The 26,284-nt window shown below is 41.2% G+C and overlaps 1 long non-coding RNA gene across 1 annotated transcript; it reads left to right on the plus strand.

Annotated features, from left to right (window-relative positions):
- The first annotated feature begins 5,841 nt into the window (after positions 1 to 5,841).
- Positions 5,842 to 8,821, plus strand: LOC138801182 (uncharacterized). The gene is made up of 3 exons (XR_011364577.1): positions 5,842 to 5,914; positions 6,786 to 7,060; positions 8,747 to 8,821. It is a non-coding gene; the product is annotated as an uncharacterized lncRNA (long non-coding RNA).
- Positions 8,822 to 26,284: the final 17,463 nt, after the last annotated feature.

The following is a 26,284-nucleotide window of genomic DNA, read 5'->3' on the forward strand; positions in this document are numbered from 1 at the left end:
ATGAAGATCTCAGCCGCTGCAGCCCGGCGCGCGCGCTGAGAGATGAGTCAAACACCCATAGAGAATGACAGGAGAGTCCAGCGCTCCGTCATTCTCTATGAGCGTTGGACTCATCTCTCAGTGCGCGCGCCGGGCTGCAGCGGCTGAGATCTTCATCACCCGACCACCTCCAGAAGCGGGACCCGGCGGGATTAGGTAAGTATATGGGGCTCTAACGGGGGGTCGGGAGCCTGTCACCCCGGCACGGGGGGTGACAGGTTCCCTTTAAAGGGGTTGTCAGGCAGTCAGACGTTTTTAATACATTACTGCTGGTGCATATAAAACAATAAACATATTATCCTTACCAGTGGGGGGACACAGAGGGAGCAAGGATGGGTAAGGATTAGTGATGAGCGAGTACTAAAATGCTCGGATGCTCGTTACTCGAGACGAATATTTCCCGATACTCGGGTGCTTGTTTCGAGTAACGAACCCCATTGAAGTCAATAAGAGACTCGATCATTTTTGCAGGGGGCCCAAATTCAGTAGGGGGAAGGTCGTGTGAAAACCTGTCAACCTCAGAAAATGATGGAAACACCACGGAAATGGACAGGAAACAGCAGGGGCAGCATGTATGGATGCCTATGAGGCTGCCTTATCGCACCATTATGCCAAATTCTTGTCAACAGCCTGATTAAAACAAAGGTAGGCATATGGACCACCCAAAAACTCAGCCTGAAACAGCATGGCAGTGAGAACACAGGGAAGCATTAAAACAGAGGTAGCATATGATGAACCATCCAAAAACTTTGCTTGACACAGCATAGCGGTGAGGACACATGGAACCATTAAAACACAGGTAGCATATGAACCACCCCAAAATTGGTGACAGCAAGCAAGGTTACTGTGTGTTTCCATTCAGTGACAGCAAACAAGGCTACTGGGTGTTTTCAATCAGTGACAGCAAACAAGGTTACTGGGTGTTTGCATTCAGTGACAGCAAACAAGGTTACTGGGTGTTCCATTCAGTGACAGCAAGCAAGGTTACTGTATGTTTCCATTCAGTGACAGCAAACAAGGCTACTGGGTCTTTGCAAACAAGGTCACTGGGTGTTTCCACTCTGACAGCAAACAAGGCTACTGGGTCTTTGCATTCAGTGACAGCAAGCAAGAGTACTGGGTGTTTCCATTCAGTGACAGCAAGCAAGGTTACTGTGTGTTTTCATTCAGTGACAGCCAACTCATTTCATTCAGTGACTGGCCAACTTATCGCTGCTATTGACATGTATGGGTCCCACGTGATCGCAGGATGTACCAAAGAGTCTCCTCCATGTTTATTGGCTGAGAAATAACGGCCAAACTTACAGGAAACGGATGATGAGATTTTCTCGAGTATCGCGAGATGCTCGTCCGAGTAACGAGTACCATCGAGTACCCTAATACTCGATTGAGTACCAAGCTCGGACGAGCATGTTCGCTCATCACTAGCAAGGATAACATGTTTAATGTTTTATATGCACTAGCAGCAATGAATTAAAAATGGCTGACCGCTGGGCAACCCCTTTAATCATGCAAAAATGTCACTGATTTGGATGGGGAAATCGATTCTGCATCCAAATTAGTGAAGATTCTAGCTGATTGAACTTGCCCAAACTTTGTAAAACTTTTTTGAATGTTTTCACGTCAGAAGCTTAGAAGTCTTCTGGTTGTCACGAGAGAGCAGTGCATTGTGGAAGCTCCAGTGACAGTAAGATACTTTGTCACGTCGGACGGAGCTAAATCACTGTCTCTATCCAAGGGCAGTCTGAATATTAAAGGCCGCTATGGATATAAACACTGAGGGGGGATTTATCAAAGGGTGTAACATTTAGACTGGTGCAAACTGCCCACAACAACCAATCACAGCTCCTCTTTCATTTTACTGGAAGCTGAGCTGTGATTGGTTGCTGTGGGTAGTTTTCACCAGTCTAAATTTTACACCCTTTGATAACCCTGGGCCTTAGTGTCCAGCTGCATAGAGCACTAATGAAGAGGAAGTAATACTTCTTACATAATCTAAGACAACACGAATGTGGTTATGATTTTAGGGAACGGAGAAGCTATTACTGAAGAAATAAGATTAATCCAAAAAGGATGGTGCCAAAGCCATACAACGTCATTAACAGTATACAAGGTTTATATGCCATTTGGAACAGAACACATTCACTGTTAGAATACTTAGGTTAGGCAAAGACGTTTAAAAAACTATTGCTTTACCCAACACATACAGTTAGGGTAGCTTCATGCATACCGCAGCGGATTTTCTGCTGCAGATCTGCAGCAGATTTGACTAAATGAATGAACACAGCATTAAATCCGCACTGTCAAATCTGCTGCGGATCCGCAGCAGATTTAATGGTGCAGATTTGATGCTGTGTTCATTCATTTAGTCAAATCTGCTGCGGATCCGCAGCAGAAAATCCGCGGTGATACGGTACTCGAGAAGCTACCCTAAATGTTCACCACAAATGTATTGTGAACCTAGTCTTATCCATTTCTGTAAAAGTATTAAAAATTATGGTTATTTCTCTCTCCATTATGGTTGTTTCCTCTCCATCTATCTTAGTAATACTAAAACACCAACCTGCTCCATATCTGCAGAGAGTTGATTGTCCTTATAATTCTCTCTTGCCTTGACAAAGACCATATTGCCTAAAAAATTACAGTGGTATTTTGCTATTTTTTAATGGATTCATGTTAAAGGGGAACTCCACATAAGAAAAACTTGTTTTTTAAAAGTACATTAAAAGTTATATAGATGTGTGTCAGGAACCGGACAGCAGGACAATACAAGACAGTGAGCCCTGACGCTGAACCCCGCCCACTGTCCCTACCTGCTTGCCGCAATCCGCCCTAAGATGGCGGCGGGCAACTAGGCGGCGGTCCCTGTACTGGCTTGGTGGGACACAAAGACAAGACAGACAGACAAAACACAATAAAGAGAAGTCCACAGTCCGGGTCACAACAATCGGGCAGCACAGTACAAAATCACAATCCAAAAGCAAGGTCAATAAAAAGGCAGTATGGTCAGGGGCAGGCAGCTAGCAGGAATGGTCAGAAATACAGGCAAAGGGGTCAGAATAAACAGAGCAAGAGAACCAGAACTAGGCAGAGACAAACTCAATATCCGGTGCTAGAATGAGCCTCAGCCAAATACTTATAGGGAACAAGGAGACAGTTCTAGACCCCTATTGGACAAGGCTGCTGGTTCCAAACAGAATCACCTGCGGATCAGAACTGGCAGCAGTGCAACTCCTTAATAGCCAGAGCACACAGCAGACGGGTGGGGCTGGTCCACCGGCACAGCACAAACCTTGGGACACTTCCCCTTTCTGTGGGTGGTGGTTCCTATAGTCCGGGAGGGTCACTACACCACTCTGGCCATCCGTGATCACTGTAACCCAAGGGACCCCATAGCGGCCCAGCAGGACACTGACCACAGGGGGAAAAGGTACAGGCGCCCTGTCAACTAAATGCTGGCATGCCCTCACACCTGTGTGCCTACCCGGCACAAGCATCACAAAGTAACACTCCAAGGACTGGCTGTATCTCTGCCAATCACCACAGGAGTGGCATTACACTTTACCACCTGGCAAGTGACCGGCCGATCCTCCGATATAACACCACACCAGGGGCTCACCACAAGTAATATGCTTCCAGCAGTCAGAAAAGCTGCTGTCACTTACCGTTCAGGACTGCCCCCGTGTGACAGTGACCTTGGCCGCTGCATTTAAGTGTAAGTGACAGGCGCCTGTCACTTACACTTAAACGCAACGGTCGCGTTTGCTGCATTGAGGCGGTAATGACGGGCTACAGCTTGTTTGCTGCAGCTCATAAATTTACACAATTGTTTAAGGCCACGTTCACACAACGTATATTTTCATTAAATAATAGCCGTTGTTGCAGGTTTACTGTGGCTGATCACATTGAACTCGATGGAATCCCACCCGGAGTGTATACACACTGCATACACGCTCCCGGGATTCCATGTGGCTGCACGAAAAACTGACATGTCAATTTTGAAATTGACTGTGCAGACAATGTAAAGTATGGCTTCGCCCGCACTTTACATTGTCTCCTATGGTTAATAAAAACGTGGGGACACCCGAATGTGCCCGCATTTCAATTCCAAAGAAGTTATACAGTACAGGCCAAGGTTAACTTCACAGACAGCGGCCGTGTCACAGAACGGCCGCTGTCTTGAAGCATGTAAACGTGGCCTAAATCTGGAATTTTAAAGAAATATACCTTTCCTTGGATGAGCTGACTTTTTAGTTGAATTTCTTTCTATGTCCTATTTCTTACATGTTGCACTTTGTGTATTCAGTGGCATGGTTATCTCTGGCCTATTTTTTATAGGTCTAGTACAAAAGCCTCACAGCAATTCTATGGGGGAAGTTAAATAGAACACACTGTGACACAGTAGCACTAGCCTGTCTCTACAGACTGTGTAAAATACATCAATGTCCATGTCATCATTGTCAGCTGCATGTGATAAAAAAGAAAGCCACAGAATGACGTTTCAACATAATTATCTGTTCCTGGAAGAGAAGCTCAACCTTCTTCCGTGAAGTTCACACTGAATAGATTTAGTGCAGCTCGTTTTTCATTCTTGTCATTTTCACAAGCTTTGTTTTACTATACCTGGAATTTTGACCCTTTTAGTTGTCAGTAATCACTGCAACCTGAAATCAATACAGATTATTTTATTTGCAATATTATGAAGTGCAAAAATCAAAGCTCCAAAAATACGATCCTCTATTACTATTAACTGAGACCTCCTAGGGCTAAACATTGATCTGTCGTGAGTCTAACTATAGCTGTAGCAGCTGCTATGGGGCCCAGGTATCAATGGTTCTCATGCAAGTACAGTGTAATTTTCTATAGGTAAGTGATCCCTAACTTATAGGACAGAAGAATAGTGCCATGTATAGGACAATCCACATTTGTAGTGCTAGATAGCAGAAAGCCATCCACTTGTTTTTCCCTACAGCAATAATCCCCAACTTTTGGCCCTCCTGATGAGTCTACGTTGGTCGGAGCATGCTGAGAGCTTTAGTTTTTTAGGTAGGGGGCCCATCTCATTTTCCTATAAATTTTAGCAATGTTTTCATCTACATTAGTGTTGAGCGGACCTGTTCGGGTTCAGCAACGTCTCCAAACGCTCAGCATTTGATTCCCTGCAGCTGCAGAAGTTGGATGCCACCTTAATTAGTCCTAGAAAACATGGATATAGCCAGACAGTATATCCATCCATCCATCCATCCATCCAACTACAACTTCTGCAGCCATGGGGAATTAAATGCAGAGTGTTTGGGATTTAGAAAACATTGCCGAACCCCAACAGTTTGACAGGTTGGCTCAACACTAATCTACATGTTTCTACTTTAATGACTATTTTATGGCATTGTCACACGAGTAGATTTTAAAATATCAATCTAATATCTATGGAATTTAGGTCTAAGGCCTCATCTACAAAATCATATGAAAATATTCAGCCAACTGGGAAAAAAAACTTGTACATTTTCTACTGGATTACATGTTGCAGAACTCTATTTCACTTGAAGCATTGGTACTAGGAGAAGAAAAAAAACAATATTGCACCCTACAGTGTACCATACTTAAAAGGGTTGTAGCATTAAGCAAAGTTGGTAATATCAGATTTGTACCATATACGTATATGTACAACCCTCCTGCTGCCATACAGTAGAGCAGACACTTTCCCACAATGCCCCTTGCTTGCAGGCTCAGTGGAGACCAACTGCCGGTACTTCCTAGAGATTGCAGTTGAACTGAGCATGCCTGGCTTATTTTAGTGGACCATCACCAAGGGCAGAAGGTTATCAAACCAATGCAAAAAACTTCAGTATCAAGGCCGCACTTTATATTATTGCAGGTACCCCCACACCAATAGATTTCCACAATATCTAACTAGACAGTCATAAGAAACTCCTCCTTCGTCATCCGTGCATGAGACATGTATCTACATTTGAACGATGTTTAATTTGTCATAATGCATCAGTTTAGACCTGCCGGGTGATCAATTTCATTCATTCGCCAACAACTATATTTCCTGTGTACCAGTCTGCCACCTAAATTGCCCAGCCTTGCATTCTAGTGTTAATAGATAAGTCTGGAAGTGCTCTTAGGCATTAAAGGGGTTATCCAGTGCTACAAAAACATGGCCCCTTTCTTTCAGAGACAACACAACTCTTGTCTCCAGTTCAGGTGCGGTTTGCAATTAAGCTCCATTCACTTCAATGGAACTGAGCAGCAAAATCCAGCCCAAGCTGGAGACAAGAGTGGGGCTGTCTCTGGAAGAAAGTGGCCATGTTTTTGTAGCGCTAGATAACCCTGATAAAAGAGGTGTTTTCCAAGAACAAGAATAAAAGACAGATGGGGCAACATAAAAAAGCAGAACAAGGCCCTACAACTAGACACAATACATATGAATTGCCCACTTGTCCATATTTCAGCTGGTGTTCCTCTTTGCTGTGTTCTATTTTCCTTTGATACCACAGAAGTGACAACATTTACCAGGAAGTAAATGGCATCTGTGTGCAAATGATAAAGTTTCTAAGAATTTCTTTCAAGGATAGTGAAAAAAAAACAATGTGACACTGACACAACCAGAGCAAGGTATCGCTGACATTATGTACATAGTCATTATTGTTTGTGACAGAAATCAATGCTGCCATGGAAAAAGAGGTTTCTGGTGAATTCTTGTTGAATAATTTGACTTTTCTGCTCTATTTTTAACATTCTAGACAATTTGGCGTAACAGTCTGATCTGTAACAGAGCGCCCTACTTCAAAGGACTGACCCTATTAAGTGTTACAAGTTATTCTGCACAAACTTTTGATCACCTATAAAAGGGCAGACAGGAATCCACCCTTAGGTATGATTCCCGAAAAGGTCACGTGAGGTCAAGAAATAACCATATAAGACTGTGAAACTTGAAGGGTTTACTGTAACTGGAAATATGAAGCAGATGATATGTGCAGTAACCTGTCAGCCCCAAATACAACACGTTTCTCTGCAGGTCAGTATCATTAAGCTCCTCGCACACTTATAATAGCTGTCGGAATTCCTCTTTTTGCTCACAGTTATGGCTTCTGGCTCCGACAGACACATGTACACTCATCTTTGTGGTTTTCCTACGGATTACATCTCATCATTGTTGGTCATATTATCCTCAGGGGACCCCTGTAACTGAAGGGGATTTCCCGAGAAGACAGGATGGTATACTTTTAATGATATACTTTCCAATTATTTTATTATTTTAACTCCTTATTGCATCAAGACGTAACTATACATAGGTGAATTTTTTACATAGAGGCTCTATAACGTACAGTGATGTCATGATGATGATGTGGGCACAGGAGTTGTGCCAATGCTACAGTATCAACAGCAGCAGCCTGGCTGACACTGATGGCTGTGTAACCATTGTCATAGCTGGGATTAGAGAAACTTCTGACCCTGGGCTCTCCCAACATGTCCAGGTCAATAGTCAAGATGCTTAACAGATAGAAGCTCCCTCTGTCTGCCCATAAACACCCTGTAAAATTATTGCAGGTTGCCGATGAGTTGCCATGGCAGCTGGGGGCCTACCAAAGTTATAAGCCTCTTGGGCCATGTCAGAAGCCTTACATACCAAAGTATAAGACTACGTGAGAGACCGACCGTTCTGTCTCTGCAAATGATCTTTCCGGCCGCGCGCGCTTATCAGAACTTCACACAGCACACAATGAAGCAAGCGGCTGGAGCCGCTTGCTTCATTGTGTGAACTGACAGGTCTTTCTGACACGTCAGTTCTTTGTGGCGCCGTATGGGATCCCGGCCGGAGCGTATACTATGTGAATACGCTCCGGCTGGGATCCCATAGCAGTTAAGGCAGTGTTACACATCTTACAAAGTGCGGCCGTTGTTGGCGATGACAACAACGGCCGTACTTGTATGTAGTGTGAACATAGCCTAATGATTTAGGAAAGCTTTAAGTACCTTAGACTGGAAAAAAATAAATAGAAAAACAACTAATAAAACAGTATTTATGGGATGAAAAAAGTAAACAGTAGAAAATATATGACACACACCCTCCAAAAAAACATGAACAAAAATTACCTCAAAATGGTACTAAATTACAATTACTGTACAATACTAAAAACATTATGGGGGGAATTTATCAAGAGTGCAGTTTCATACATCATGCAGCAGCCTCAGAAATCTACACAATCTCTGTGCTGGAGTCGATTTTAGCTATAATTTACGCCAGAATTATAAAAAAAAACTTGCACACGTGAAGGACACACCTTCCCTTTTGCAATGCTTTACCTCCTTATCCAGCATTAGAAAAACACGGCCACTTTCTTCCAGAGACAGCTCCACTCTTGTCTCCAGTTTGGGTGGGGTTTTGCAACCCAGTTCCATTGAAGTGAATGGAGCAACTAGAGACAAGAGTCATGCTGTTTCTGGAAGAAATTGGCCATGTTTTTCTAATGTTGGATAACTCCTTTAAGAAGTAGAACAATCTTTGCACATTAATGTGGAATTTATTAATGGTCTGTTCTAAATTCCCCCCTATGGGTATTAGAATGCATAGACACACTAATGTATTTTTCCCATAAAACATGTTTTTATTCCGCAAAGGATGTGAAATATGCTAAATATATATTCTGTACGATTGTACTTGAGCTGACCTGTAAAGTAATATTAACTTTTTTCTTTGAAGTAACCAGTGAAGAATAAAAATCCAGAAAAAAAACAATGACAACATTGATTATAAATCATATGTACCTATGGTCCAATTAAAAAGAAAACTTGCCTTCTAAAACAAAAACACCCTGAGGCTGGGTGTACACAACGTATATTTCAGTCAGTATTGTGGTCCTCATATTGCAACCAAAACCAGGAGTGGATTGAAAACACAAAAAGGCTGTTAAATAATGGCCGTTATTTACTGTTATATGGCGGCCATCCACTCAATTTCAACATTGTGTGAACAGATCCTTTCTGTGTTTTTAATCCACTCCTGGTTTTGGTTGCAATATGAGGACCACAATACTGACTGAAATATACGTAGTGTGAACCCAGCCAGGGTATGTCAATTCTTTGAGCAGAGAACAACAGAAGTGGAGGCACGCAAGCCATCCCATAGAGACACTGTGTGACACTGAGGCAGGCAGGATCCCATGGCGGGGAGCTCCACCACGGAATTCCGTCTGTGAACATACCCTAACAAAGGTACATCAATAGAGAAATAAAAAATATATGCCTTTTGGAATGTGACCCTAGGGGGTTAAAACCTAATAATAAGAATGCCAAGAGCAGTTACACTCTGCATCTGACATACGTGTGTGATGTCTCTCTATTAACATTGTGGTATGAACTGTAAAAATAAACTACATATACATGACAAGAAAGAAAAAAAGAATTGCCCCATACTTCTGGGGGGGGGCTCATAGGATACTGATTTCTGGAAACATTGAGCAGTAAGCATCAAAAGATAATCCTTATCTCATGTCCTCCTAGAAAATACCAGGAACTGAATAAATAAATTGTGAATGTATATCCTCTCTAGCTGGAGGAAGGTATAGCAGGAAGTCTCATGTTCTGATTTTCCTGGATGTCATTTTTAGGTTGCTTCTCAGAAAACCACTTTATTTGCACGTCAAAATCAGGAAAATAATTATTCAACCACAGCCAAAGTTAAAATTGAGCGGTAGTCCTCCTGAGCAGACTTCTAGTCTCCTCACAATATAAAGTACTGTGCCAGCAGCTGATGTCATCAAGTCACTTTGTCTGGACTACCAGATTATCCTTTTATTAGCTATTCCGTTTTTTTTCCTTTAATGAGCTTACTTCAGACTTTTGATTTAAAATCAATGTATGGAAGCTTCAGGTTAAGCACGTCTCTGGGATCTATACAGGGGAGGTGCATTCACATGATAGGCTGTCCCATTTGCCGGCTATGTTTACATACATCTTTCTAATGTTCCAGCCAGGTTTGGCCTTCGGGCCTCTGATGACAATTCCTTTTTAGATGAAACTGTCATCAGTTGTCATCCCTGGGGGAAACATCAGAGGGACATACAAAAGAATACCTATGTAATACATTGATGGACCAGGTTTGCAAGAGCAAGTAACACTTCTCCATCATTAAAGATGATCCTGAGAAGGTACCACTTTATCAAACACAATGGGAATTGTGTAAGGCAACTTGAAGTTTCCAATATTCCAATATGAAATATTGGTATACTAGTATAAATTATGATTGGTAAGACACGTCTTTCAAGTTCAACCAAGGAAGGGGAAGGAAGGGGCTTATCTTTAGACTAGTAAACGGCATTTAAAGGGGTAGTGCGGCGGTGAATTATTGACAGAATAACACACATTACAAAGTTATACAACTTTGTAATGTATGTTATGTCTGTGAATGGCCCCCTTCCCCGTGTCCCACCACCCCCACACGTGTACCCGGAAGTGTGGTGCGCTATACATACCTGTCACGTGCCGACTCGTCTCCGATCTTCAGTCAGCGAAGTCGTCTTCAGACGGCCGGGCCGAATCCCTCCAACCGTCCTGAGTGCCGGCCGCCCTCTTCAGCGTCATCAGATGCTCAGCCGCGATTGGCTGAGCACAGTTTGGCTCAGCCAGTCGTGGCTGAGCAGCTGATGACGCGGCAGAGGGCGGCCGACACTCAGGACGGCCGGAGGGATTCGGCCCGGCCATCCGAAGACGGCATCGCTGACTGAAGATCGGAGACGAATCGGCACCTGACAGGTATGTATAGCGCATCACACTTCCGGGTACACGTGTGGGGGTGGTGGGACACGGAGAAGGGGGCCATTCACAGACATAACATACATTACAAAGTTGTATAACTTTGTAATGTGTGTTATTCTGTCAATAATTCTTTACCACCGCACTACCCCTTTAACACACTGAGAAGCAATGTCTGGAACACAAGACTACCTGTACCTGAACCAGAAATGGGGGGTTGCCTGTGTTTCATCTTCCTGCAGAATTAGACCAGGAGCTAGTTCAATGTGTGAGAGCCCTGGCGTATACAGTGTGAAGGGTACATCTCAGGTCCTGGTGGAGCTTGGCCAGCAATCTTACTGCCTAGAAAGTAAGGGTACCTGGTATGAGTCAGCGCCAGCAGTGACCTAATACGTATTGTGGCTGGGCTAAAGCAGAGACTGTTATGAAGTTCTCTGGACCTATGGAACTGATCAGACTGATCGTTTTATCAGCTGAGTGTTGTCTCTATTAGACAGAGTGATAATCGGCTAAATCGGTCTGATTTGGCTGATTATAACGTGTAATAGGGCCCTTACCCTCACATGAGAACCTGAGCCTTCATAATAACATTTTGGATGCTTTTTGTATTGCATTCTATTTCCTGGTTTAGATAACTGTTGGCTCACTGCTATCTACCCCTACTTACTGTTTAACATGTTGATTCAGTTCTGACGGCCTTTAGTATTATTTTCTATAGAAAGAGATAAGTTACTGCCAGACGCTGCTAGCACTGCTTATTGCAGGAATGCAGTGGAATCAGACTTTGTTTGTTTTACTTCGGTCTGCTATTCTAAGGCCAGAGCATGCTGTGTTTACCTTGCACTGCATAAGTGTTGAGAAGTAACTTGTTAAAATGGAGGTTCAAGAGATCCATACGAGTGATGCCACAATTGGAGCTAATTCAGACAATATGGTCAGTGTTGGACGTTAGTGATTTTTTTTAGGTCATGTGACCTGAAACACCTTGAGTTTAAAATACAAACCCTGGCGGAGAAAGAAGTAAGACTCTTCTAGACAATTCATTAATTGATGTCGTATGAGGAGGTAAACAGAGTCCCGAGGGGTCTCAGGTGTTATAAAGAAGCAGCGCAATATACAGACGATCCAGAATTCATGGCCGCTTGGACGCATGTCCACCAGGAACATTCAATGAGGATAATGAAAATGGTAGCGGTACAAAATAAAAAAAGAATATGTCATAATCACAAACAGCAACAAAATCAGATCCCATTCCAATACCAACATCCTCTCCCACTACACCCTCTAACCATGGTATACAACACCCTTTAGGCGGAAGACAAGAAGGGGAAGAAAGAGAGGGAAAAAGACAATGGCAAGGAGAGACAAAGGGGAAATGGAAGATGGTTTCTTGGAGACATTAAGGACTGTAACATCTGATGTATTGGACAAAGTGGTTGACATTGTCAACCTTATGGACTTGGAGTTAGACCAGTCTATGATATCCGTCTTGTCCAAGCCCTTTGACCTGACAGAGTTTGAGACTGATCTATTTAAGGCTATAAGAAAATTAAATTTACAAAAATACACTTATGGTGAGTGCGGCTTCCATTCTATTTCTTCACTGGACGGAATCAGATTGGTTGATATTTAGTGTGATTTAATTTAATCCTGATGTCAACCATATAAGGGATAGCTGGCTGTCCGAAAAGACATAAGATTGCCTACAAATCCAGATCAACAATTATGTGTCTCTAGCCAGCCAGTCTCACAAAGACAAACAATTTAAAAAAAAGATTTTCCCTCTCCAAGAACTTACAACAGGTATAAGGGCGCAGGCTATAAATAGGGGTATCCCTTAACACTAAAATGGATTTATTCATAAAAATACTTATGAATACACTACACATTATTAGGCCTGACTGGTTAACACCTGATGAAGAGGCTGGGCCAGTCTTGTAACATGGACTGTTTTTACTGTTTGTTAGTGTCATGGGATCCTCCTGTTTTGAACCTGCACCCATATACCTGTTGTCTCTTGTTGGAGAGGAACTGTGTTTGCACTGACCCTTGTGGATCATACAGGAGGGGATACGGTTATTGCCTTTGTGCCTTTCATATTACACCACTGGAGAGTTTTGCTTCATTTCTTGCACAACAATACCATTTCTATGGGTATCACTTCTATCACTTATTATTCGTTTTTTTTTTCTTTACCATGGATTGCTGTCCTCTTTTGTTTTTTATTTAAAAAAGAGGCTGGTCCAGCAAACTGATCGCCTTTGTTCCCGCACCCCTAATCACCTGGCAATCAGCTGTTACTATGCAGGAAAGCCATATCTAGGCATATACACTAATCATCTATAACATAAATAGCAGCTTAGTACAGGCTATGTTCCCACTTCAGGAAAATAGCGGGAAAGGCGGCCATCTTGTAATAATGATCATGATCATCTGTATAACAAGACGGACACCTTTCCCTAATATGTTCCCTAAGTATATACATATCTGCACAGGACCCCCCCTGGCAAAGAAAGAAATATGCTGAAGTGTCTAATATGGAATGTTCCTGCATCATGTATCATGTCCTGAAAAGACATTTCTGAATGGTTAATGCCATTCATGATTTGCCACCAACTAAAGAAAAAAAAATCCTTTGCTTGACAAAGCTCTTAATGGCATAATTTATTTTCAATATAATTTATTTAATTTTTAATAATATATGAATCAAAGTATATGTACAGTACAATGTAAAGGATACATACATATCTCAGTATCACCTAAATAATACAGAAACACCAAACAAAAAAATATAAAAAATTATTTATGATTTCATCAGATGTAGAGTTTGCTCACCTATTTTTTATATTTTTTATTTGGTATTTTGGAGTTCACATCAGGAGGATCGCAGCGAGCGGTGCATAATTATCTTTGGGCGTGTTGCTTTTAGGAGTGGTGAAATCCTCACCAATCACAAAGTGTAGGTTCACCATTTCTAAGGACTAGTTCCCACAGAAGACGTTACCGCTCCCAAAGTGTGTGGTTTTTTTTCTTTCTTTTCTATAAATAATACAGAAAAATAGCAAACATATGTATTATCTCTATGGAAAAGGGAAACGAAACAGTAAAATAAAATAAAGAACAGAATTTTTTGCTCTGCAGAAATAAGGGAAAAGAAAGGGAATCTCTACATCATGATGAAGAAGTAATTCTGAGTGGTCCTAGGGTGCCCCTCACCTCCGCAGTATAATTCCAAGTAGTGTTACGAAACTGTTTAATAATAGACTCTCTTTCCTCCATTGACATAATTAAAAAAGCTTTCCATTTTTTTAGGAAATTCTTGGTAGAAGTGTCTTTGTTACGAATTGCATCTAGCATCTCCCAGTGTATAGTTTCCTTAAGAGAAATCACCAATTCAGATATAGTTGGAAGATATGCAATGGTTTAACAGATTCTTAGGCGCTAACAATAAAGTGGGATGAATACCTTTAAAGGCTATTTGTTTTTTAGAGGAATCTCCATTTTCGGCCACCACATCATGAAAGACATAGCTGAGCAAAGTCAAAGGTATGGTTTCATTCCATGCGGTATGAATAAATGTCTTTACCAATCGCCAATATGTCTGAACTTGAGAGCATGACCATACGCAATGCAACATATTAGCATTTGGTTCGTTACATTTAGGATAATGTGTTAATGGCATATATTTTTACCCAAAATTTTGAAAGTGGTGAAATAGTTGGCCCATGTCTACTTGTAATGTTACAGAATCTATTCAACTATTTCCTCAGGAAGACATTAAAACTGTGAAGTTTAACTGCACTACAATAGAAGGACTATATTAGGAACATGTTCAGTATAATGTTCCAAATGGAATATTATTCATTGATATCTCACAATATCTTGCTTAATACATTCCCATTATTGGTGGGGCTTTAAAAAAGACCAAAAAAAAAAAAAACATACTCACCTGCCCTGATCCCTTGCAGCTGCTTCCTCTTACTTTTGGTCTTTGGAGGAACTGCCAGCTCAGCAATTCCCTGAATGCAACTGTGACCCTCCCTAGTCAGTGACAGGCTGAGCCAACACACAGTGGCGCATAGGGCAGCATAAAGAGTGTCTGCTTACTGTGCCACCATACAGGGCCCACACATGCAGCTATGAAACATATATGGACACATTACATAAGATATTTACATGTAATATAATTTCTCATACATATTCTAATGTATGATAGAGATGGGGTTGGAGATGACAGCCCACCATCTGCAAAATAGTAGATGAAACCAAACTCTTTATATCCAAATGTTTAGGTTTTAGTTGAATCACGCTTCGGGTAATGACATATTGGTTTGTGCTGCTTCTTTCTAAGCATGCATATGTACAGTAGAAGTCCCATTAATTATTCATTGCAGAGAAATGCTAAAAAAAAACATGTTTTATGACTATACATCTATAAAATTTACAAGTTAGCATGGCAAATCTGGTAGTTCAGACACCCTTTCCTGTATAGTCATCGTCTGTCACAGAGAATCATCACCTTTAGTCAATTTACAGTAAGTGCTGTTGCCAGCTGTCTGCTGGTGATTGTTTTACAGTAAAGCAAGATGTTATATGGAAGTCTCTGGTCAAGGGCAGCCAGTCTACCATGCCCTAAGGGATAAAACAAAACAGGCAAATTGGAGAATTTACAAGAAACCATTGATCAAGATTACAGTGCAGCTGCAGTAAGGAAAAATAGTATACATTTTCAGATATTAGGAGAAATGAAATTATTTGTTGCTGGTAAAGTATACATCTTATCAATTACGCGGAAAAGAGGTCATTGTGGGTGATAGGTGATGAGTAATAGTATATTTTTATATAGCTATAATGCCAACATATTCCATAACACTATACAGTATATTTAAAGGGTGTATTTACAGGCCAAATCAGACATTGCACTAATTAAAGAAGAGAGAGGAGGTCCTGTGCTCAAGAGCTTACAATTTACGAGCAACTAGACAGGATACAGTAGGTAAAAGTACTCATTCTGTACAATGGTCCAGCCGTTACATAGGGGCGTACACAAAAGACACAGGTTAATATCTGTTCATGGTATATTGTTGATTGAAGGGATCAGGTTCTAATGGTGATAATACAGTATGACGGGTTAATGAAACGTAATAGGGCTGAATCTAAAGATACATTTTTAGGACTCAGTGGTGAACATTGGGAGTTAGTCAGAGTGGGAGGTCTGGAGTGGGAGGTCTGGATTTTAAAGAATGTCAGTCATAGATCATTGTCAGGACACTGTACCGCACTGTAGAGAGGTTTGTGAGTAAAAGTGATAAGTGTAAACTGAATGGCTATTTACACAGAAAGCAAATTATGATTTCTCGATATGTTTTTAAGGTGCAAGTGACATGAGAATGCATGTGATTCAATAGAAGGAATAAAAGAAAGACAGTAGGTCTGCTGCTCGCAGCAAATGATACAATATACGTGTTGCCAGATATTTCCTTTATTTTCCAACTCTATTTTCCGGCATGGGCACCCTTTAGGAAAAGTCCTGAAGGGTGTCCATGCCCAATAGAATCCTATGGATCAGAAAATTTATCCGGATTTCCTGGTAAGAAATTTAAATACATTTTCCTGATGTATGCATGGGGCCTAAGGAGGTAATGATGATCTACAGTGTCAAACACCGCAGAGAGATCCAAAAGAATGAACAGAGAGAGCTGCTGACATTAAAGAGGACCTGTCACTCGCTGCCCCCCTGACTTACCTGATCGCGCTAAGTCCTGCTTCTTGATCCGGTCCAGTGACGGAGATTTCAGCACCCGAAGCCTGGCACGCGCGCTCCTGAGATGAGTCCGATGCCCATAGAGAATGAATGGTGAGTCTGACGCTTCATTCATTCTCTATGAGCGTTGGATTTATCTTCGGGCATTGAAATCTCCGTCACCGGACCGGATCAAGAAGCGGGACCCAGCGTGATCAGGTAAGTATAGGGGGCTCTAGCGGGGGGTCAGGATCCTGTCACCCCGGCACAGGGGATGACAGGTTCCCTTTAAAGCTTTTTTATAAGAACAGCGTCTGTAGAGTGAAAAAATCTGAGGTAAGACGTCAAGAAGAGAGTTAGGAGAAAGGAGTGCTGATCAGCTGGGAACAGACCAAGCGTTTTAGGAGTTTATAGATAGATAGGTAGAGATTAGAGACAAAGGTTTATAGACAAAATTAAGGGTCAACAGGTGTTTTTTAAGTAAGGGATTTATAACAGTTTTGGGGAAAGTACGTCACCCACTTTGTAGTTGTAATGCTTAGAAATCAGATCTGAAAAGGAGGGAAAACTATTATGGACAGCAAGTACTGGAGACTGAGTCTCTTTGATGCTGTGTTTTAATTCTAGGTATGAGTATCCTAGTAGTGGTAGGTAGGTGTATCCTGAGAAGGTTGAGAACTTTTAAATAAAGTAGTAAAGGCAGTGGTCATGGAACAGGAGAGAAGTAACAGTGTTAGATACTGACTTCATGTGTAGGAGAATTATTTAGAACATAAATAATTTATAATAGGCCTAGGGGAAGGTGCCAGTTTAACTGTCAGTGGGCATGTACAATGAAAGCCGGTACTGTACAAGAGAAGAAATAATTACGCCATATATAACCAAGGAATTGCCAATGTAATCCTTGGCTGTTGGGTGGAAGAGCCTAAAAACTCTTTTCAAAGGGGCCTATCACTGTTAATGAGTGTTCCTAGGAGCGCTCATTTACCCAATAATCAGCCCATGTAAAAGGGCCATCATCAGCTGATGAGCAAACAAATGCCTGCTTGCCCGCTTATTGGATTCTTTGTGCAGCCGTAAAAAAAATCATCATTATCAGTAGCATATGTCTTTGTCTAAACAGGGGATGTGTGTCTGATAACAATGCATTTAAATGGCCGCACAAACGATATGATGCTTGTTTATGGCTTCACACCGGGCCGTGTAAAATGCCCTAAGACTGTGGAACTTAATGGAGGAAAATGTTAGTGAGGGTACCAGGGAATTGACCTAGAAAGTGCAGCAGGAATGATTATAGCTATTTCTCCTCCATGCCTTTTCTGTTGAAGCCACTCTTCTGATGAAAGCCATCAGGTTGAGAAAGTTTAAAAATAGATTGATCTGAGTGACTTTAATTGAGGCCTGTCCATTGGTACTAGATTAGCTAGGGCCAAGGTTTCATAATCGTCCAATCTTGTGGGATTTTCTTGTGAAAGGATATTGTGTGGATGTAAGCTATCTGTCCATTTTCCTGCCCATCATTAATTTAATATCATTCCATTGACTTCAATGCATTTCATTGATTTCAATGATAATTTTTCTCTTTTTTTTTTACACACTGTAAACATGGCCTAAAAGAGACAGAAGCAAAACTACTGTAGGCACAAATTGGATCTCAAAGCAGTGGGAAAACATTGCCCGGAGAGATCAGTTCGGATTTATGTTGAATTGATGGGACGATCAGAATTTGGCACAGTCATCATGAATTCCGGTCACTTGTCAACAGATAACGCTGATGGAGGTGACATAATGGTGTGTGGATGTTTTCCTGTCAAACCCTGGCTCTTCCGATACCTGTGGATGGATGTTTGGACAGTAAGGCTGTGTTAGAAATAACAATAGAAGGATACGCTTAAAAGTAAATTTTATTGTACCAAAATGTTAAAATTTCCACTAGGACAATGACAAACAAATACAAATATCTCCAAACAATGTGTAGTCAAAAAAGAATAAGGCGTGAATACGACCGTCCTTACTGATATAAGGGAGCTCTGTATCAGTTCACAGTAAGCAAACCCGCGTCCAGTATCAATCACAGACAGTCACAAATCACTAAAACCTCTAGACTACTTCAATAATAATACACCAATAGATCAACTCTACTCCTAGATGTTACTGAACTAAATTAACCCAGTTCAGGTCAGTCAGGAGAACGAACAGACCACCTTGCCCAACGCGTTTCAGCATCACAGTCAGTATGCATCATCAGGGGCCAATGTAGGTAAAAGGTCTCAGAGGTTCGTGTGCGAATAATGTTTTACCACAAAAACACATGATATTAGGCAATTTAAATAAACCATTATTTAACAAGTGTTTAGTGTGATACACCACAATAACAAGGGAAAAATGGCACTAACATTACGCCCCCTAGTGACATATACGTATGTGGTGTAGATACTCATGCGCTGCGATGTCCTGTACTCACTGTACCATTATCCGAATGACCACAGGTCACTGTCCCACCAAACACGGGGGTAAAGACACTGCATGAAGTAAGATAACCCAGTCAGTATAATAAGTACATAAGCGGCAAACGTACTATAGTAGGTATGCCAGAGTGTACTCACTGTGTCCCAGTCAATGGTCCGTATATGTACAGACTATCATGTTGGTTAGGACGGTTCTGTAAGTGAGCATACATCACAGTGGTCACATAACTAACATATGCATCCAAGGCCACAAGAACACACCATTAGATATGTGTAGTCGCATAGGCGGAGTGTCGGGAGTGTCAGTGGTAGCGGCAAGATATGGCCGCTCCACGGCCGCTGCGCGTCTGACGTCACAGCATCACTCGAGAGCGCACCAAAAGCCGACACTCCCCCTGCACGCCCAGGGGGAGTGACTGGTCCCTGTCAAAGAATACAGGAGCCGGCGTTCTGGCCAAACAGCGCTGTCTGTGGTGCTGTAACATAACACAGCGATGTGTTAATGTAGAATAACAACGCTGCATGTAAATGACGGATAAATGTTGTTTAAACGCAAAACTGGATAAAAGTGACTGTATGTGTGAAAAAAGGGGGGCAAATACTCCTACATGGTTATGCTCTGCCAAATAAACAAAAAAATATATATAGCAGGACACCAAGCATGCATAATAGTAGTGAGGCTGTAAGGCTGTGACCAACTAAGTCTATACCTTCATGGTAGCTGTATCCCCTGTGACAGAAGGACCCTTTTAGCGAGACAATGCACCAGACCACAAAGGTCATAAAGTCATGGATTTGTTTGAGGAATATGACAGCGAGTTTCCCTTGCTTCTCTGACCCCCACCCTCATCATATGAAGTAAAACAGGCAGATTAGAGCATGTCTGTACCTCCATCCAATGTGCAGCGTGAGGCCATGCTGTCCATATGGGCCCATATTCTTGCAGAGAACAATTTAATCACTCAGCCGAATCTATGCCATGATGAACTGTGGTAGGTGTGAAAGTAAGTGATATCTAAATTGAACATGATTTATGTTATTAAAAAAATAGTCATAGTAATTGACATGTAGACAAATTTGTTAGAAAGCTCATGTAATCGTATATGACTCTTGTCCTGTGTAGCTGCTATGACTTATGTCCTAATTCCATCACTCGCAGGAGTGCCACCCTTAAGTCGTTAATCTAGTATACTGAACAAGTGATGAGGAAATACCATGGAGAGGTTAACAAACCAGTTGGCCTCGATTAGCATAAAACTTGCTAAAGATCGAACAATTTGACAGTTGTTACATAAATAGCATCAGATACATGTGCTATATCGAAAGAACGGAAGGGATGACAATGACGTTTCAGCAGAGAGAAGGTTAAAATGAAAGGTGCAAACAGAAATAATTAATTGGATTATAATTAAGTTTTTAGGAGACCTGAAAAAATTGTTCAAATTGTTACAGGGGAATAAAACATATAGGGGGAGATTTAAGAAAGTGTAAGTGAATAACTACAGAAGGATAATACCTACTGTGGAGATTACCTACAGAGTGATGACTACATGGGGGATACCACCTGCACAAAGATGCCTAACTACTTATGGGTGCACAGAAGGGGACCTAACTATGGGTCACAGAGGGGCCTAACTACTATATGGATGCAAAGAAGGGGACCTAACTGCAGAGGTCGCATATACTGTATGAGCAAGAAAACTAAAATGTTTATCTGCCAGATTCAGCAGAGACAAGTTGTGGCCAGGGGAAGTAAAATACAGTATATATGTATATATATATATATATATATATATATATATATATATATATACAAAATATATATATATATATATATATATATATATATATATATATATACACTACCGTTCAAAAGTTTGGGGGTCACATTGAAATGTCCTTATTTTTGAAGGAAAAGCAGTGTACTTTTCAATGAAGATAACTTTAAACTAGTCCTAACTTACAACAAAAACACTCTATATATTGCTAATGAGTAAATGACTATTCTAGCTGCAAATGTCTGTTTTTGGTGCAATATCTACATAGGTGTATAGAGGCTCATTTCCAGCAACTATCACTCCAGTGTTCTAATGGTACAATGTGTTTGCTCATTGGCTCAGAAGGCTAATTGATGATTAGAAAACCCTTGTGCAATCATGTTCACACATCTGAAAACAGTCTAGCTTGTTACAGAAGCTACAAAACTGACCTTCCTTTGAGCAGATTGTGTTTCTGGAGCATCACATTTGTGGGGTCAATTAAACGCTCAAAATGGCCAGAAAAAGAGAATTTTCATCTGAAACTCGACAGTCTATTCTTGTTCTTAGAAATGAAGGCTATTCCATGCGAGAAATTGCTAAGAAATTGAAGATTTCCTACAACGGTGTGTACTACTCCCTTCAGAGGACAGCACAAACAGGCTCTAACCAGAGTAGAAAAAGAAGTGGGAGGCCGCTTTGCACAACTAAGCAAGAAGATAAGCACATTAGAGTCTCTAGTTTGAGAAACAGACACCTCACAGGTCGCCAACTGGCATCTTCATTAAATAGTACCCGCAAAACACCAGTGTCAACATCTACAGTGAAGAGGCGGCTGCGGGATTTTGGGCTTCAGGGCAGAGTGGCAAAGAAAAAGCCATATCTGAGACTGGCCAATAAAAGAAAAAGATTAAGATGGGAAAAAGAACACAGACATTGGACAGAGGAAGACTGGAAAAAAGTGTTGTGGATGGATGAATCCAAGTTTGAGGTGTTTGGATCACAAAGAAGAACGTTTGTGAGACGCAGAACAAATGAAAAGATGCTGGAAGAATGCCTGATGCCATCTGTTAAGCATGGTGGAGGTAATGTGATGGTCTGGGGTTGCTTTGGTGCTGGTAAGGTGGGAGATTTGTACAGGGTAAAAGGGATTCTGAATAAGGAAGGCTATCACTCAACTTTGCAACGCCATGCCATACCCAGTGGACAGCACTTGATTGGAGCCAATTTCATCCTACAACAGGACAATGACCCTAAACACACCTCCAAATTGTGCAAGAACTATTTACAGCAGAAGCAGACAGCTGGTATTCTATCGGTAATGGAGTGGCCAGCGCAGTCACCAGATCTGAACCCCATTGAGCTGTTGTGGGAGCAGCTTGACCGTATGGTACGCCAGAAGTGCCCATCCAACCAATCCAACTTGTGGGAGCTGCTTCTAGAAGCGTGGGGTGCAATTTCTCCAACTTACCTCAACAGATTAATAGCTAGAATGCCAAAGGTGTGCAATGCTGTAATTGCTGCAAAAGGAGGATTCTTTATGTTATTTCAAATACAAATCATTATTTCTAACCTTGTCAATGTCTTGACTCTATTTTCTATTCATTTCACAACGTATGGTGGGGAATAAGTGTGACTTTTCATGGAAAACACAAAATTGTTTGGGTGACCCCAAACTTTTGAACGGTAGTGTATATATATACCGGGTTTCACCAAAAATAAGAAAGCACCTTATATTAATTTTTGCTTCTCAAAGATGTCTTATTTTTCCCTAAGGAATAATTCACACTTCTTGTAGAACAAAAAAAAAAGAAGAAACATTTAGTATATACTGTACATTAGTTGTCATCCCATACCAAAATAACCAGACAACCCACCACCTCCCCCCCCCCCCCCCCCAATTCCCCCTACAGCCCTCCAGAGGGGGTCTTACATTCAGGAGATGTCTTATTTTCAGGGGGATGCCTTATTTTAAGCTATCCTGTAAATCCTCCACTATGCCTTATTTTCGGAGGATGTCTTATTTTCGGGGGAAACAGGGTATATAGGGGGGGGGAGGGGGTCTTCATAATAGACATGCCTTAAGCCCATTCTGCGTGAGGATATAAGTGATGATAATGTGGAATCTCTTTGGGTAGAAATAAAGGGAAGGGACGAAGAATAATAAAATTCTTATAGGAGTGAGTTATAAACCTCCAAGTATAGTGGAAGAGTCAGAAAATCTTCTTAGATGCGGCAGCGAAACAGGGGGAAGTCATTATTATGGGGGACTACCCAAATATAAACTGGAAAGCAGAAACCTGCAGCTCCAGGAAGGGAAGCAGGTTTTTGGAAATAGTAAAAGATAATTACCTTTCCCAACTAGTACAGGAACCAACAAGAGGCCTAGATCTTAACTAATAGGCCAGACAGAATATCAAAAATAGAGGTGGGGGGTCACCTAGGTAATAGTGACCATAACATAGTAAGTTTTCAATTATCCTTCAATAAAATAATTAGCAGAGGGGCTACAAAAACATTAAATTTCAGGAAGGCTAATTTCCAAAAACTAAGAGAGGACCTTGGGGACATAGACTGGGACAATGCCTTCAAAAATAAAAGTACACAAGAGAAATGGGACATATTTAAGAGCATCCTGGGTAAATCATGTGAACGACACATACCATATGGTAATAAAAGTAGTAGAAATAAGAGAAATGCAATGTGGTTAACTTCAGCTGTAAGGGGTGCAATAAATGATAAGAAACAAGCATTCAGACTACTAAAACAAGAAGGTAGTGGGGAAGCATTGAGCAACTATAGACAGAAGAATAGAATGTGTAAAAAGCAAATAAAAGAAGCAAAACAGAAAGAAGGATAGCCACAGAAAGTAAAACGAATCCCAAAATGTTCTTCACCTATATAAACAACAAAAGACTTAAAACTGAAAATGTTGGTCCCCTCAAAAATAATCTGGGTGTAATGGTGGAGAGGAAAAGGCCAATCTACTAAATACATTTTTCTCTACTGTATTCACAGAGGAGAATCCCATAACAGACGACATGACTAGGGATAGTATAAATCCTCCCATAAATCTCACCTGTCTAACACAACAAGAAGTGGTGAGACGCCTTAAAAATATTAAAATCCATAAGTCACCGGGCCCAGAAGGTGTCCATCCTAGAGTTTTGCAAGAATTAAATACTGTGTTAGACAGACCGTTATTCCTAATATTTAAAGATTCTATTACGACAGGGATTGTTCCACAGGACTGGCGCATAGCTAATGTGGTACCAATATTCAAGAAGGGGTCAAAGAGTGATCCTGGAAACTACAGGCCCGTAAGTCTAACATCTATAGTAGGTAAAGTATTTGAGGGGTTTGTAAGAGATGCTATACTGGAGTATCTTAATGAAAATAATCTTATGACGCAGCACCAGCATGGATTTATGAGGGATCGATCCTATCAGACTAATCTGATCGGCTTCTATGAAGAGGTAAGTTATAGACTGGACCTGGGGGAGGCTGTGGATGTTGTGTATCTGGACTTTTCAAAGGCATTTGATACTGTGCCGCATGAAAGGTTGGTCTACAAAATGAGGATGCTGGGACTCGGGGAAAACGTATGCAAATGGGTAAGTAACTGGTTGTGTGATAGAAAACAGAGGGTGGTCATTGATGGAACAAATTCAGATTGGGTTTTAGTTACTAGTGGGGTACCACAGGGGTCAGTGTTGGGTCCACTTCTTTTTAATATTTTTATTAATGATCTTGTTGAGGGGCTACAGAGCAGAATCTCCATTTTTGCAGATGATACTAAACTGGGTAATCAGTACAGAGGAGGATAATATCATATTACAGAGGGATTTGGAGAAGCTAGAGGCTTGGGCGGTGAAATGGCAAATAAAGTTTAATGTGGATAAATGTAAGGTTATGCACTTGGGCCGTATGAAATAATAAGTACAGTTATGTGCTAAATAATAAAACACTGGGTAAAACTACTTCCGAAAAGGACCTGGGGGTATTGGTGGACAGTAAACTCAACTTTAGTGATCAGTGCCAGGCAGCAGCTGCCAAGGCTAATAAAATAATGGGATGCATCAAAAGAGGCATAGATGCTAAAGATGAGAACATAGTTTTGCCTCTTTATAAATCACTGGTCAGACCACACATGGAATACTGTGTACAGTTTTGGGCACCGGTATACAAGAAGGACACAGCTGAACTGGAGCGGGTGCAGAGGAGGGCAACAAAGGTCATTAAGGGAATGGGTGGGTTACAGTACCAGGACAGGTTATCAAGCTTGGGGTTATTTACACTAGAAAAAAGACTAAACACCCAAAAACCCAATTCCAGGTTGTAATAAAACAAAAATACTTTTACAAGGCACTGTAAATCTGTGTAAAGAGAAGAGACGTGAATGCTGGATCCATGCCATGTTTACCTACAGCGTCACTGACAATATGGCAGTTAGGTAAGATGTTTAATAAGATGGGTCACATGACTGAAACAAGAAGTTCAACTGAATGGATAAGACATTTACAATTTACTGCATAGTAAACCTGTAAAATAGCGGAAGCAGTGAAGTTTATCTAAACCGTATCTTTTACAGGTGTGCAGGACATTTGCCAAGAAGACTGTTTAGTGTCAGCAAGAAGATTTTTCTTTGACACTTTCCTTATCTATATTATACTTAATTTCTGGGGCAAAGTACAAGAATACCATTATTAAGTATGATAGCTTGTATGGGCAGTGTAAGCTTGTCTTCACTAATGCTTCACTATTGGTCCTTTCCCATAGTGATAAACAGATAATAGGTAGAGATGAGTGAACCTTGAGCATGCTCGAGTCCATCCGAACCCGAACGTTCGGCATTTGATTAGCGGTGGCTGCTGAACTTGGATAAAGCCATAAGGCTATGTGGAAAACATGGATATAGTCATTGGCTGTATCCATGTTTTCCAGACAACCTTAGAGATTTATCCAACTTCAGCAGCCCCAGCTAATCAAATACCGAGCGTTCGGGTTCGGATCGACTCGAACCCGAACCCGAACCCGGTTCACTCATCTCTAATAATAAGTAAGGGGGAAGCCTTATGAATATTCATGTCTACTATTGATTTCTGCTAAGTTTTTTAAAATGACAATTACACTATAAGGACATGCCATTGTAACCTCATTGACTGATCATTAGATGGCAAAACTGGGTTTTACCTATAACAGATACCCACAGAGCTTACAATACAATAGAATATGAAAAGACTGCAAATGCAAGAAAAACATCCCAAGCATGCATCAATACAGAAAGAACAAGAATAGCAACTGACTAATAGATTACTGGAAGTAATGGAATGGATGATGATGACACAAATGAATGATAATGATGGCAGCTAGGAATGAAGAAGCAGAAGGTGACTAAAACAAATACAAATACAAGGACTGTGCCTGGTTAACTGGCCCTAATCCTTCCCCAGACCGATTCCCTAAACTCTAACCTCCAGGTATAGTAGCTTCACTGTCTCTGCAATGTCCTAAAGAAA

The sequence above is a fragment of the Dendropsophus ebraccatus genome, chromosome 9 (assembly GCF_027789765.1).
Source record: "Dendropsophus ebraccatus isolate aDenEbr1 chromosome 9, aDenEbr1.pat, whole genome shotgun sequence".
NCBI lineage: Eukaryota > Metazoa > Chordata > Amphibia > Anura > Hylidae > Dendropsophus > Dendropsophus ebraccatus.